The sequence below is a fragment of the Ambystoma mexicanum genome, chromosome 9, assembly GCF_040938575.1.
Source record: "Ambystoma mexicanum isolate Mex_15411 chromosome 9, UKY_AmexF1_1, whole genome shotgun sequence".
NCBI classification, from domain to species: domain Eukaryota; kingdom Metazoa; phylum Chordata; class Amphibia; order Caudata; family Ambystomatidae; genus Ambystoma; species Ambystoma mexicanum.
In genome coordinates, this window is record NC_090931.1 from 1,216,577,360 (window position 1) to 1,216,591,137 (window position 13,778).

The 13,778-nt window shown below is 49.5% G+C and overlaps 1 protein-coding gene across 10 annotated transcripts in view; it reads right to left on the reverse strand.

Moving 5' to 3' along the window:
• Positions 1-13,778, reverse strand: part of R3HDM1 (R3H domain containing 1) — a 1,943,510-nt gene that overhangs the window by 1,728,174 nt on the left and 201,558 nt on the right. The gene's annotated exons all lie outside the window — the stretch shown is intronic.

Genomic DNA, 13,778 nt, shown 5'->3' on the forward strand with positions numbered 1-13,778 from the left:
GAAGCTGTGCAGAAACCGTTCCTAATCAGTAGTCCAGGTGCCGGTTTGTCTTACAAGCACTGTTGTAAAAGGCAGTTAAATATGAATTATATGCAACTAGCTGTGCTCCTTCACGAAGGATGGTATTTTCTGCCTCAGAACTGTCTGACTCTTAGCCCATGACCCACAGCAAACAGATAACGTAGTATGGAATGTCTCCCTATTAAGAACAAGATATCCTCCATGAGCCAGTGCTCCATGTTCCTCATAACAGAAAACTGTCTCTGCAGCCTTTGCTAGAAGAACTAATGTTTAGACTGAATGAAGACTAGTCATAACTGTCCATTACTGAACCCTAGCCTGTATGACATGTATGAGGGTGGGTTGAATAGCATTAGCAAAGGTTGATGTATTATATATATATATATATATATATATATATATATATATATATATATATATATATATATATATATATATATATATATCTGCTTGAGCGCTGTTCGCTCTCTCTCGCATCTCACGTTGTTTGGGCACACACGTCGTGAGGCGTTGAGACCCAGTCGGCTGACTGAGATACTTTGAATAAAACCAGACTAGTTTGGAAATCGAATCTCACGGCGGACGAGTCATTGAGTATATGGTTATTGTGCCTTATTTCCATACATGGGATAACAGTATGTTGAAATACCTTTGGTACCTGAACCATGTAAAATTGGTGGTTAGACCCTATATTCGCTATGTGGGCTATCCTATCTATGGTGACAAAAAGAAAGCATATTACAGGCAATACCTAGAAGGGAAGGTCGGCTCCCTAATTGCAGTTAAAAAGAAAAAATACCAAATTTGGGAATTTTTCCTTTTTACCAACCCTGCGCTATTTATTATAAATGTAAGCTAATACCTCATTTCTGTTATGGCCTTGAGCACTTTCCTATGTGGCTCTTAGATGAATTGGCAACATATGAAACACGTATACAAAGGTCTGTCTTAAATTGTCTGCCCAAATGTGTTCCCCTGGCCGCAATACGCTATGAATTAGGATGAATCTCTATTGGAAATGTGGTCGTGTGGCGAAGGGTCTTCCTCCTTAGGAAGTTAATCACCAGCCCAAAAGCTACTCTGTAGGATTTGTTGGGTAGCGGTTTACATAACGATACTTGTACTTCTGATTATTTAAGGGATCTCAAAGCTGAATGTCTGGAATTTTTGAATTGGGGGCATCTTTTGAGCTCCTAATCTTTAATCCAGATAAAGTTAAAAACTTTGAGTGTATGGATTGGAGCAATACAACTGGGAAAGTCCTTGAAACCAGTCTATATATATATCACACTCCAAGAGAGGGGATATCATGGAGCCATATTTGACCATATTTCCGGATAAGCGACTAACAGGAATTTGTGTGTTTTAGATGTAATGTGATGTTGACCAGAGAGATCACAGACCTAAGGGAAAGGGGCAAAGATCCTCGATCGCTGTGTAGATTTGGCGGCGCTATGGGTCTGACAGAATCTCTGGAACATTTACTAATTGTTTGTCTCACTGAGAAGGGAACGTATAGAATGCTTTCAAAAATGCATGCCAGACATTGTACATGTAAACCTTGATTGGTCATGGTGGGAAATGCTTCAAGGAAAGAGGATTTCTCTGCAGATTGCCGACAGATTCCTGAATGATATCTGTAAACGGTCATCTAAAGAAATGAGACTGATGTATCTCTTGATACATTAGACATACAGAACATGTAATGTAATGTTTTATAATGATCTTTTATATAGCAGAATGTATTATTTGTTATTACTTTTGTATCATTCTTGCTGTGTTTTATTCTATGTATTATGTGCTGCGGTTTGCTCAGTTTTAACATTCGATTTGTTTTTTTTCCTTCTGTAAATTTTATATTTTTTCACAATTGTGTTCTTTCTACATATGTGGTTAATAGCCATAGTGAAAAACACCAAGAACTGATCGGACCAGCTGACTAGCAGATTTTCATGGTGACGTAGACTTAGGCCTCTGAACAATATAGGGTCTGCCAATATGTGTTAGCTAGATACAGTTTGAAGGCCATGTGATTGCAGAGCATCATCAAGATGTCTACAGTCTACTTCTTAAGGTTCATTGCCCCATATATTTAGGTCACCTAGAATGATTAACTTCAAGTGGAAAAGTGCTTCTGTACCCAAACAGGCATTCAGAGAGTCTAAGAAAGAACTAGCTGGACCTGGGGGTCTGTAACATACTAGACAATCTAGACACTCAGCCTTTATTTTTTATCCATTAGTCATGAGCATATCGGATGAATTCTGCCTGTATACCAATGTAATCGCTGGATTATCAATTAATTGTTTATCAACTTGCACAATGTTGCCTGTTTTTTGTGAACTAATAGTTTGTTTCATAGTAGCTTCCATAATAGTTTTCAGACTTTCAGAATATCAAGGGGCTGGGAGTGAATGTCTGCATGAAGATGGAAAAAAATAGCTTAAAGAGGGTGGTGAATGACTGGAGAAGTTTTGGAAATGGCACAAATTGCTATATACCTAAAAGGTAGAAGAATGCAGGAACCCGGAAGGGACAAACATTAAGAAACACTGATCACACAAACTAGAAGTAGACTGATCCAAAATCCAAAAGATCAGAGCTAGAGAATAAGTGATCTTGGGCTATAGGTGAATCCCAAAGTTGGAAAGAAGAGGCCATGAGCATCAGTCATGGACCAGTGGCTAGTGTTGATATTGATGAGAATGGAATTCTAAACTTTCTGACTTCTTTCACTGGCTATACTACTTTATTTATAAATTAAGAAAAACAAGCTTTTCTGCCAACTTAAATTTTTTAAAGTTGCAAACAAGCCTCCAGAGTGGGGGGCATGGCTAACCGCCATGTGAAGAGGACGTTCGCTCCGCGCGCTCCGCCTGATGCGACCATCATAAGCTGCCTTTAACTACACTTTTTGGGGGTCCTGAAGCCCACAAACCGCCTCACCGAGGGCTGATACCCTGCTGCACCTGCGGGCCAACTCCCGTGGCTCTGAGCGACCGGCTTCGCCTTATAGACCGTGCGACACGATCCAGCGGATCGGAGCCAAAATGGCGGCTCCCTCACCCAACACGGCGCAGCGGCCCGCACTCTAAGGCTGCATCCGCGCCGCAACTCCCAAGCTTCCGGAGGGGAGAAGACCCCTCTGTCGTACAAGAGCGCCCGGCCAGACCGACGAGGGGGACCTGCGAGGCACTCGAGAGGCCGGGTGCGCGAACGAGAGGAGGCGTAACCAGGACGCAGAGCCCAGCCAGATACGAGCCGGACACGAGTGCTACCCACCGCGGAACCATGAGCCTGGGTGTCTGAGAATCCTCGAGGTGAGCGGGGGGGGACAAATCCATCTGCTATATACCGGCTGTCACCGCCGGCCCACGCGAGCGCCCCCCTCCCTCTTCCACCCTACATAGGCACGGTGTCCCCCTCCACGAAGCGCCCAGCAAACTTAGTGGTGACTCGCCAGCCGGGCCCTAACCACTACTCCTGAAACCCAGAGGAACGGCCCGACGCACACTGACGAACACTGCCGGTCTGGCCCCTGCACATTAGCTATCTGGGCCTCCGGAGCGGCCCATAACATACTGCCGGCCTCTACCGCTGCTCCCGTCCGGACCGAGCTGCACAATGGCTCAACCACTGGAGCAGGCACTGGGAACTTACTGCCTCTCCGCCTCATCACACCTTGACCACCCCTAAACCCCTGAAGCGCCTGTGGTCCAGTTGATATGTCCACCAAAGGGGCAAGGGCCAAGCAACGCCAGACCACCATTGACACCTTCACAGCGGCGGGGCCCACAGCGCCTGAGACCATGAATGGGGCACACGCCGCAGATTTACTCGACCCCTCGGGGCCAACATCTGAACCAAGCAACACACAGATCCTCGAAGCCATCAAACAATCTCAAACGGCCGTGGAACATAAAATTGACGCAGTCGCCAGAGACCCGAGCCTCCTACGCCAAGACGTCCGCTCTTTGGCCAGCAGGACAGATACGCTGGAAGCCCAGGTCCGCGAAAACATTAAAGCCAAAACTGTGCTCGTCAAAGATGTAGATGCACTCCAACAGAAAGTGAAAAACCTGGAAGACAGGGCCGAGGAGGCAGAAGGGCGCGCACGCCGTAACAACATTCGCCTTCTGGGCCTCCCTGAGGGCATCGAGGGATCGGACCCCACGAACTTCGTCGACAACCTCCTATTACAGGAGATAGGTGCAGAGAAACTCTCCCAGGGTTTCACAATCGAAAAGGCTCATCGATCCCTCACCTCGAAACCCCCCCCCCCCTGGCAACACACCCAGACCACTGATCGCAAAGGTACTTAATTACAGGGACCGTGAAACCATTCTCGCCTTCTCGCGATCAGGCGGCCAGATCTGCAGGGGCTCAGCCAAAATATCCATCTATCCAGACTATACTTTTCAGGTCCAAATGAAGAGGGCACAGTTCATAGACACCAAAGCTAGGCTGAAGTCTGCCGGTCTACGCTACATGCTCCTATACCCCTCCAGATTGAAGGTGATACGCAACAACAAATCCTACCTCTTCGATACCCCTGCCGAGGCTCGGGACTGGATGGACAGTGAGCAGATCCCAGACATCGAAGTTAGGAAGCGACAACCACGCTGAGCCTCGTCCCTTAATGGCTATACCTTGCCCCAATGTCTCTCAGGGGCCCCACCAAGGAACGACTACATACACCGCAGCTGACTTGATTCCTTGAAACGAGATGCCTGGACAAACACTCTCCTACCCCCGGAAGCTCTTTCTTGTTAAGGGTACTTAGATACCCGCCCGTAGGGCACCAAGCGACCGATGCTCGGTCTAAAGGAGCGGAAACGGGACTGTCATAGTGAGGGAGACCTTGCTCGACCTGGTTTATGTTTAGGACGTTCAAAGTTATGGGGGGGGGGGAAAGGGAGTTGGCACAGAAGTTAGGTGCCGGAATCGGGAAAAACCAAGACCACCAACAACCATCGTAGACAGCACGGATGAAGCACTTTCCCTACGCTGGATGGGATTGCAGTTATCGGAGCAGAAGTCAAAAGACGCAGGCACCCCAGCTGGGACCCACATTCATAAACCACCTAGACCTCAAACGAGCCCCACGCGCCTCTCGCCACATGCAATGCCTGATATGGGGAGGTGACCACAACTGCACCCTAGACCCCCAGAAAGACAGGTCTGATGATAAGCATACACGCCCTTCTCCGCCGGCCAAAATACTGTCCAGGCTGTTACAGCAGTTACAACTCCGAGACTTGTGGAGAGAACAACACCCAGACCTGCAAGAGTTCTCCTTTTACTCCCCTCCACACGCGGTACACACTAGGCTAGACTATCTTTTCGTAAGCCTAGAACAACAGGCAATGTTTGGCGGGGCTCAATACCTGCCCAGGGTGCTGTCCGATCATTCCCCACTACTGGCCGCCTGGGAGGTCTACCCGCCTAGACCCCCTGTCCCCACCTGGAGACTTAGGGCTGAGGCCCTCCTTGACAGCCCTCCGCGAACACATTGCGGACAGGACGGAGGACTATTGGGAAAGAAACCTCAACAGTGTCAAATACATAGGCACCACCTGGGAGGCATACAAAGTGGTCATGAGGGGTGAGATGATTGCAGCCATGGGTGGAGCACTAAGGTCTGTTACTTCCTCCCTAGAACACTCAGAGAGGGAGCTGGGAGAACTGGAAGGTAGATTAGACCCATCCCCAGAACACTTACAGAAAGTAATTGACCTAAAACAAACCTGCCTTACGCACTGGGAGTCCCTGGGAAGGCTGAGCTACGCCAAACACATTGAACGAACCAATGCCCTAGGTGATAAACCCGGTAAACTCCGGGCTTGGCTATACAAGAGGGAGACCCCCAGAACACCCATTTGTCAAGTACTCAAACCAGACGGCTCCTTAGTGCACACCCAGATAGAAGAACAAGTTACTTCGTACCTTGTAACGTTCTTTCGACGGGATGTTCCTCCGACGTATTCCTCATCTTAGATATCTCCTTCCAGCTCTGCTGGCCTCGGAAAATTTTTTCTCTAGAGGGCGCTGCGCGTCGACGTCCTCCGAGTCGATGTCCCTCGACAGCCGCCGTATCGACGTCGACGTCATCCTGCCTATAAAGGCCGTGCGCAGCGTCCGTTGCTCAGTTCCGTTTTGTAGCCCACAATAATACTTTCTGGACTAGACTAATCACCCTGAAGGAGCGTAAGCTGCAACAACACGGGAAGTAGAACTGCGGGGATGGATGGGAGGGCCGATGAGGAATACGTCGGAGGAACATCCCGTCGAAAGAACGTTACAAGGTAAGGAGTAACTTGTTCTTCGAAGGGATTGTGTCCTCCGACGTATTCCTCATCTTAGATAGGCTCCCATAGCAGTATTCTATTATTGGAGGAGGGAGTACTGACTTCACGCTGTCTTCTATTGATGAATAGAATGCAGTACAGCCCTTCCAAACCTAGTCTCTTGACTGGAGGAGGAATCCAAATTGTAAAAACGTGTAAAGGTATGGACAGACGACCATGTAGCGGCCGCACAGATGTCTTTAACCGGCACGCCTCTTTTGAGGGCCGATGAAGCTGCAATACCTCTGGTCGAATGAGCCCTAAGGTTTTGAGGGGGCTCTTTCCCTGCCAGTTTATAACATTCCAGAATGGCTAGAATGATCCATCTGGAAATGGTCTGCTTAGTTATTGGTAACCCCAGCTTGTGACCTGCGTAACCTACAAACAGCTGGTCTGCCTATCTTATCCTGGCTAGACTACTGATGTAAAAACTTAAAGCCCTTCTAGGGTCTAGCCTGTGTAACTTCTCTTCCTCTTTCCCCGGGTGAGGAGGATGATAGAAAGATGGTAGTGTAAATTTCTGAGTGATATGGAAATCAGAAACCACCTTTGGGAGGAAATTAGGCTTCACTTGCAGGACAACTTTGTCTTTGTGAATTATTGTGTGAGGGGGTTTACAAGAAAGAGCTTGTAATTCGCTCACCCTTCTAGCAGATGTAAGTGCTATTAATAAAACAGTTTTAAGGGTAAGGAATCTTAACGGACAAGAATGGAGTGGTTCGAAAGGTGTGCCCATCAGGAAAGTTAGTACTAAGTTTAAATCCCATAGGGGAACTTGGAATGGTCTTGGGGGATAAACATTGGTTAACCCCTTTAGAAACTGTATTACCAAGGGTAATTTGAAATAGGATGGTTCTTCCGCAGTGCGCTTAAAGATGGATAGCGCTGCGAGATAGCCCTTAATGGTGCCAACTTGAAGGCCTGAATTTGCCAAATATAGAAGGAAGGACAAAACCATTGGTGTACCACATGAAAAAGGGTCGATATTCTGTTCTCTACACCAGCTGCAAAATCTGTTCCAACGGCAGCGGTATAAAGACTTTGTTGCTGGCCTCCTTGCCGAAAGCAACACCTCCATAACATCATCAGGGAGGTCCCAATCCTTGTACCTCAACCTTTCAGAAGCCAAGCGTGAAGGTTGAGGGTTTTGATGTCTGGATGGAGAACCTGACCTCCCTTCTGTGAGAGTAGGTTCTCTCTGAGTGGAAGTCGAATTGGAGGGCAGATGGACAAGTCTAGAAGGTCCGGGTACCACGTTCTCCTGGCCCAATCCGGGGCAATTAGGATCATGGTTCTCCGGAATCTTCTCAACCTCCTGATCATTTGAGGAATGACAGGGACCGGTGGGAACGCGTACAGAAGCGGAAACTCCCAGTCCACTATGAACGCGTCTCCCAGAGCTCCTCTCGGGGGAAATTCCCTTGAGCAGAACAGATCGCATTTCCTGTTGACGCTGGTGGCGAACAGATCCACCTGAGGGGTTCCCCAAAGGGCGAAGATCTCTTGAAGGACTTCCTGAGCTAGTTCCCACTCGTGGGAGACTGTACTCTGCCTGCTCAGAGCGTCCGCTGTCAAGTTCTTCTCTCCGGCTAGGTGAACTGCCGATAGAGAGATTCCTTCTTGGATTACCCAAAACCAGAGCTGCATCGCCTCTCTGCACAGTGGTAGTGATCCTACGCCTCCTCTTTTGTTGAGGTAATGCATGGCCGCTGTGTTGTCCGTCATTATCAGGACGTTTTTCCCTTGTACAGCTGGCAGGAACGCCTTCAGCGCAAGTCTGATGGCTCTCAGCTCTAACAGGTTGATATGTAGTCTGGACTCCGATGGAGACCAACGACCGCTGATGGTCAAGTCGTTGGCGTGGGCTCCCCACCCCGTGAGTGAGGCATCCGTGACTACTGTTATCTCCGGCCAGGATTGCCAAAAATGTTCTCCTTTCAGAATGTTCTCCTGACAGGCCCACCACTGAAGGTCTCGAGCCACCCTGTCGGGAACCTGAAGAAGATCTGTCATTCTCCCTGAGAATTGTGACCACTGAGTCCTCAGTGCCCACTGGAGGGATCTCATTCTCAGGCGAGCCTCTGGCACTAGGAAAATGCAGGATGCCATGAGGCCTAGCAACCTCAAAAAGTTGAAGGCTGGGAGACGTTGGGCATCTTGGAACTTGGTAACCATCTGTAGAATATCTTGACCCCCTCACCTCTGGTGGCGAGGCTTTTCCCAGGGAAGTGTCCAGGATCGCTCCTATGAACTGGAGTCTCTGCGATGGTATCATTTGGGACTTCTTTAAATTGAGGGAGAAGCCCAGTCTGTGAAGGGAGTGGCACACGTGATTTAGCTGGATCTGAGCTTGTTCCGAAGAGACAGCCCTGATCAACCAATCGTCCAGGTAGGGGTAGACATGAATCCCTTCCCTCCTTAGACTTGCCGCCACTACCAACATTAACTTGGTGAAGACCCTCGGGGCGGAGGTCAGCCCAAATGGCAGCACTCGAAATTGATAATGAGAGTTGCCAATTGCGAACCTCAGGTATTTCCTGTGTTTGAGATGGATAGGCACATGGAAATAAGCGTCCTGAAGGTCCAGAGATACCAACCAGTCCTGGAACTGAAGGGCCTGGAGGATCTGAGAAAGAGTGACCATCTTGAATTTGTCTTTTCTGAGGAATTTGTTCAATTCTCACAAGTCCAAGATGGGTCTCAGTCCTCTGTCTTTCTTTGGAATGAGAAAGTAAGGGGAGTACCAGCCCTTGTTCCTCTCCGCTACAGGTACCGGTTCTATGGCACCTTTCTCTAGCAGGTCCAAAATTTCCTGCAAGAGGAGCGGGTCTGGAGCTTTCTGAGAGCTGATCCCCGGTGGATGACTCTGAGGTATGCGTAGGAGAGGCAGGCAGTAACCTTGGGCAACTGTTTCCAATGCCCAAGCATCTGACGTGATAGCCTGCCATACCGCCAGATGTTGAGTCAACCTGCCTCCTACAGGTGTCCTGTGAGGGAAGTCCTCAGAGTGGTTTTGGGACGGCTGATGCAGATGCCGATGGTAAAGAGGCACCTGCTGTTGCTGCGGCCTTTGAATATCTACCCCGTCCACCTCGGGTAGTTCTTCTTTGTCCCCTTTGAGCCGGTCGTCCTCTACCTCTTCTGAATGCGGAGTAGAAGCGAAAGGACTTGCCTCTCGCAGAGGTTCCTGTGGGACGAAAAGGTGTCTGACGGATTGCAGCGCCTAGGGATTTTGCTGCTGCTTTTGAAGTTTGCAGTTTTTCTAAACTGTCATCCGCCTTTTTCCCAAACAAAGAAGAGCCATCGAATGGCATGTTCAAGAGCCTGGCTTGCACATCTGGGGCAAAACCAGACTTTCTCAACCAAGCAAATCTCCTGGTTGTTGTACTTGCCGCCATTGCTCTGCTGATACTGTCAGCCGAATCAATGCCAGTCTGGAGGGATTCGCACATAGCATCTTTACCGTCCTGTATGATATTCAGGAACGCCTCCCTTTCTTCTCCCTCCGGGATGCAGTCAGCCGCTGTAGAAGCACACTCCCAAAGTGTATGGCTGAATCGAGCAAGGGTGCAAGTAGCATTCACAGATTTTAAGATTTTAACGCCATGCTACATGCCGAAAAAACTTTCTTTGCCATAGCATCATATTTTTTATCGTCCCTGTCCTGTGGGACGGTAGGATAAGCCGTCTTGACATCGGTAGAAGATGCTGCCTGTAGCACCAGACTTTCTGGGGATGGGTGTTTTGACAAAAACTCCGGGTCTGTAGAGGATACCCTGTATTTTGTAGACAGTTGTTTATTTACTGCCGGGACGACATCTGGGGTTTCCCAGTTCGTCATAATCTTCCTCTGAAGAGCTTTATGGAAAGGCACCACAAGATCCTCCTGTGGGCCTTTATCAAGAATATCCGTGAGGTCATCTTGTTGGAAAGATTGTGAAGGTGCAGACCACCTCATAAACTCTGATACTGGCCATTAAGGCTCTATAGGGGGTTTCAGCATGCTCCCCCGGGTCTGGCCTAGCAAACTCCACCTCAGGCGAAGTGTCTAACCCACTTGCCTCATGTAAGGAATCATGAAGATCCTTTAACCTGCGTTCTTCAGAGGAAAATTCCTCTCTAATTGGGGTTACAGGTCCCTGCAACTCAAATGTGTCTTCCTGTTCAGACAATTCACCCTCTTCCAAAATTGAGGACATAGTTCTCAATTGTTCTGAACTCATAAAGGGTGTAAATCCCATTTCCAAGGCAGAGGGTGCCGAACATGTCATTATCGGCCTCGAAAACGTCGATGTCGAAGGCTTTGAGCGTGGCATCGAAAACAAAGGCGGAGGCCTCGATGACCTCGACAGAATTGGGATTCTACTCGACAATCTCGAAGCCATCGTCATGGAGGACCTGGGGATAGTCACTGGGTGTGTCGTGACCGTGACTTTTCTTGGCGTCGACGCCGGTATCGAAGCTGGCGTCGAGTTGACAGACCCGTGTGTCGAAGGTCCCTTCGTCAACGGCGTCGAAGACACCGACCTCAGCGTCGACGGAACCCTCGTCGACGGAACCTTCGAGGAAGGTTTGGAGGTCATAGTCCTACTCGAGGGTTCGAGACGCGCTCGAGAGGTTTCCTTCGCCGGGTACTGCGACTCGCGGCGTTTTTGACCTTCGGGTCTTTCGACCAGAGCATCGCTCTCGGCAGTCTTCGAGGGGGTCGAGGCCGCTTTCTCGAAGACGCTGCTCATATTTTTGCGGAATTCCTCCCATTCAGCCCGGGAACTATGTTTCGTGGGGCAAGGGATTCTTTTTGGCGAAACAGAAGAGGAAGACGGAGAAGGGGATCTTCGACGTCTCCTCTTCGAGTGCTTCGATCTCGAGGAGTGATGGGACCCACTCCGAGACCTGGAGCGGGAATGGTGACGAGGAGACGAATGTCTCGACTTCGTCGACGAAGAAGAAGCTTTAAAAGTCTTACCTTTCTCCAGCTTCCCCCTACGCTCCTTCAGGGCCTTAGCTGTCATGGACATACAGTCCTCGCACTCCGAACAATGGTGTTCAGCTCCCAAACACCACAGACAAACTCTGTGAGGGTCAGTCAGTGACATCTTTTTTCCACAATCTCGGCATTTTTTGAAGCCGGATGGAGGAGTTGTTGGTTCCGACGAGGAAGCCATCGGGTACGGATCGAATAACTCGAGGTAAATAGGTTTAATCTGACAAAAACTGAGCAACGGTATACCGAGGCACTGAGTAAGCGCGGAAAAACGGAACTGAGCAACAGACGCTGCGCGCGGCCTTTATAGGCAGGATGACGTCGACACGGCGGCTGTCGAGGGACATCGACTCGGAGGATGTCGACGCGCAGCGCCCTCTAGAGAAAAAATGTTCCGAGGCCAGCAGAGCTGGAAGGAGATATCTAAGATGAGGAATACGTCGGAGGACACAATCCCTTCGAAATTAACTCTGTGTTCTCCGACTTCTAAGGCAAATTATACGCCAAACCCCCGCCCATGGCCGACTCCGGCATTGAGGATGTCCTGGACGACATCGACCTTCCCAGGCTCGATCCTCAAATGACGGACATCCTAGACGAGCCCATCACCCCAGATGAGGTCAAGGTAATCATTAGATCGCTCCCGGCTGGAAAATCCCCTGGCACTGATGGCCTCCCTGGGGAATTTTATAAATTGTATGAAGAGACCCTGGCCCCACTGCTGGCGCAGGTGTTTAACGAAGCTTACGAGTGTGGTGTCCTTCCTGACTCCATGAGGGAAGCTGTAATTATCCCCCTCCTGAAACCCGGTAAAGACGGATCGCACTGCAGCTCCTACAGGCCCCTCTCCATGTTAGTGATTGCAAGATCCTAACCTCCCTGCTAGCGAATAGACTGCGTAGGGTGATCCCCCACCTGATCCATCAGGACCAAACGGGTTATGTGCCCGGACGCTCCATAACAGAGAACCTGCGCAGGTTGCATCACATCATGTACAGCACGGAACAGAGGCCTCAGAGATACGCGGTTGCGTCACTTGACGCCACCAAGGCCTTAGATTCAGGGCGTTGGGAATGGCTATATGCCACTATGACTAGAATGGGAATCGGACCCGCCTTCCTGAAATGGACCCAGCTAGTCTACACCAACCCCACCGCTAGGGTGCGCACAAACAGGACCTTCTCAGACAAATGGTCCCTACACAGGGGCACCCGTCAGGGCTGCCCACTCTCCCCGATGTTATACATCATTGCCACCGAACCCGTAGCCGCATACCTCAGACAAGAATACGGAGACGTTAATAAACTATGTAGATGGTTTCTCTGGCAGGCAGGCAGACATAGGGCGCGCTGGACACACTCCAAAGACCCTACGAGAGAGGGGGGAATTAAAGTCCCCAACTTCAAATTGTACTATCTTGCAAGCCAACTAAGGCATGTGATGCGATGGATGGCCGACGAGATCTCCACAGACACCAGGCTCCTCCAACCGGCATTGCCCAATCTGCTCCTAAGGGATCTACTCTGGGTCCAGAACAGACTCCCACAGCCCTTCCCATACCTAATCAAACTTGGAATAAAGCTCTGGAACAGAGCATGCAGAACAGTGGGGTCAGCTGATCCCTACTCCCCACAAATCCCCATCGCGGCAATTATGGCCAACCAGCCTTGGGGCTCTCTTGAATCGCGCGCCCAGTGGGAACCCTACGGAGTGGCTACCCTAGGAGACCTAACACGAGACCAAGAGATCATACCCTTCCCCGATCTCACTGAGACCACGGGATTACCTGCTGGTCAATTCTTGCTCCATAGGGCAGTGACACAAGCCATAATGGTTAGATGGCCAGAGGCTACTACCCCAAAGACGGAAAACAAGGTCATAGAAACATTGTTAAATACAGCCAAAGGTGGCCATGAAACCTCGCGACTTTACGAAACCCTACTTCAGGGCACGACAAGCAACGAGCTCAAAAGCAAAGTAAAGTGGGAAACCGAACTAGGCCAGGACTTTGCGGATGAAGAATGGGAGAAAATAACCCACTACCACAAGAAAGTATATAGGAATGCCCGTTTGCAGCTCATTTAATTATACATCACCAACAGAGCCTACCTAACACCTGAGGCCATATCTAAATTCAAGGGGGCTGAGGCCCAAGTATGCCCCAAATGTAAGGAGCCCAGGGCGGGAATGACGCATATGTTTTGGGGCTGCCCATAGATATGCAATTTCTGGACACAGGTACAGGAGAGGGTGGCGGACGCAGATATTGAGCTAGAAGTGAACAATCCCGCAGCCTGCATCTTGGGCAGATGCAAACGTAACCACAAAAATAAGCCTCTAAACAAACTCAAAGATCTGATATACATAACTGCGAAGAGACGCATAGCCTTGGGATGGAAGAGCCCAAGGGCCCCGATCGAGGCCCT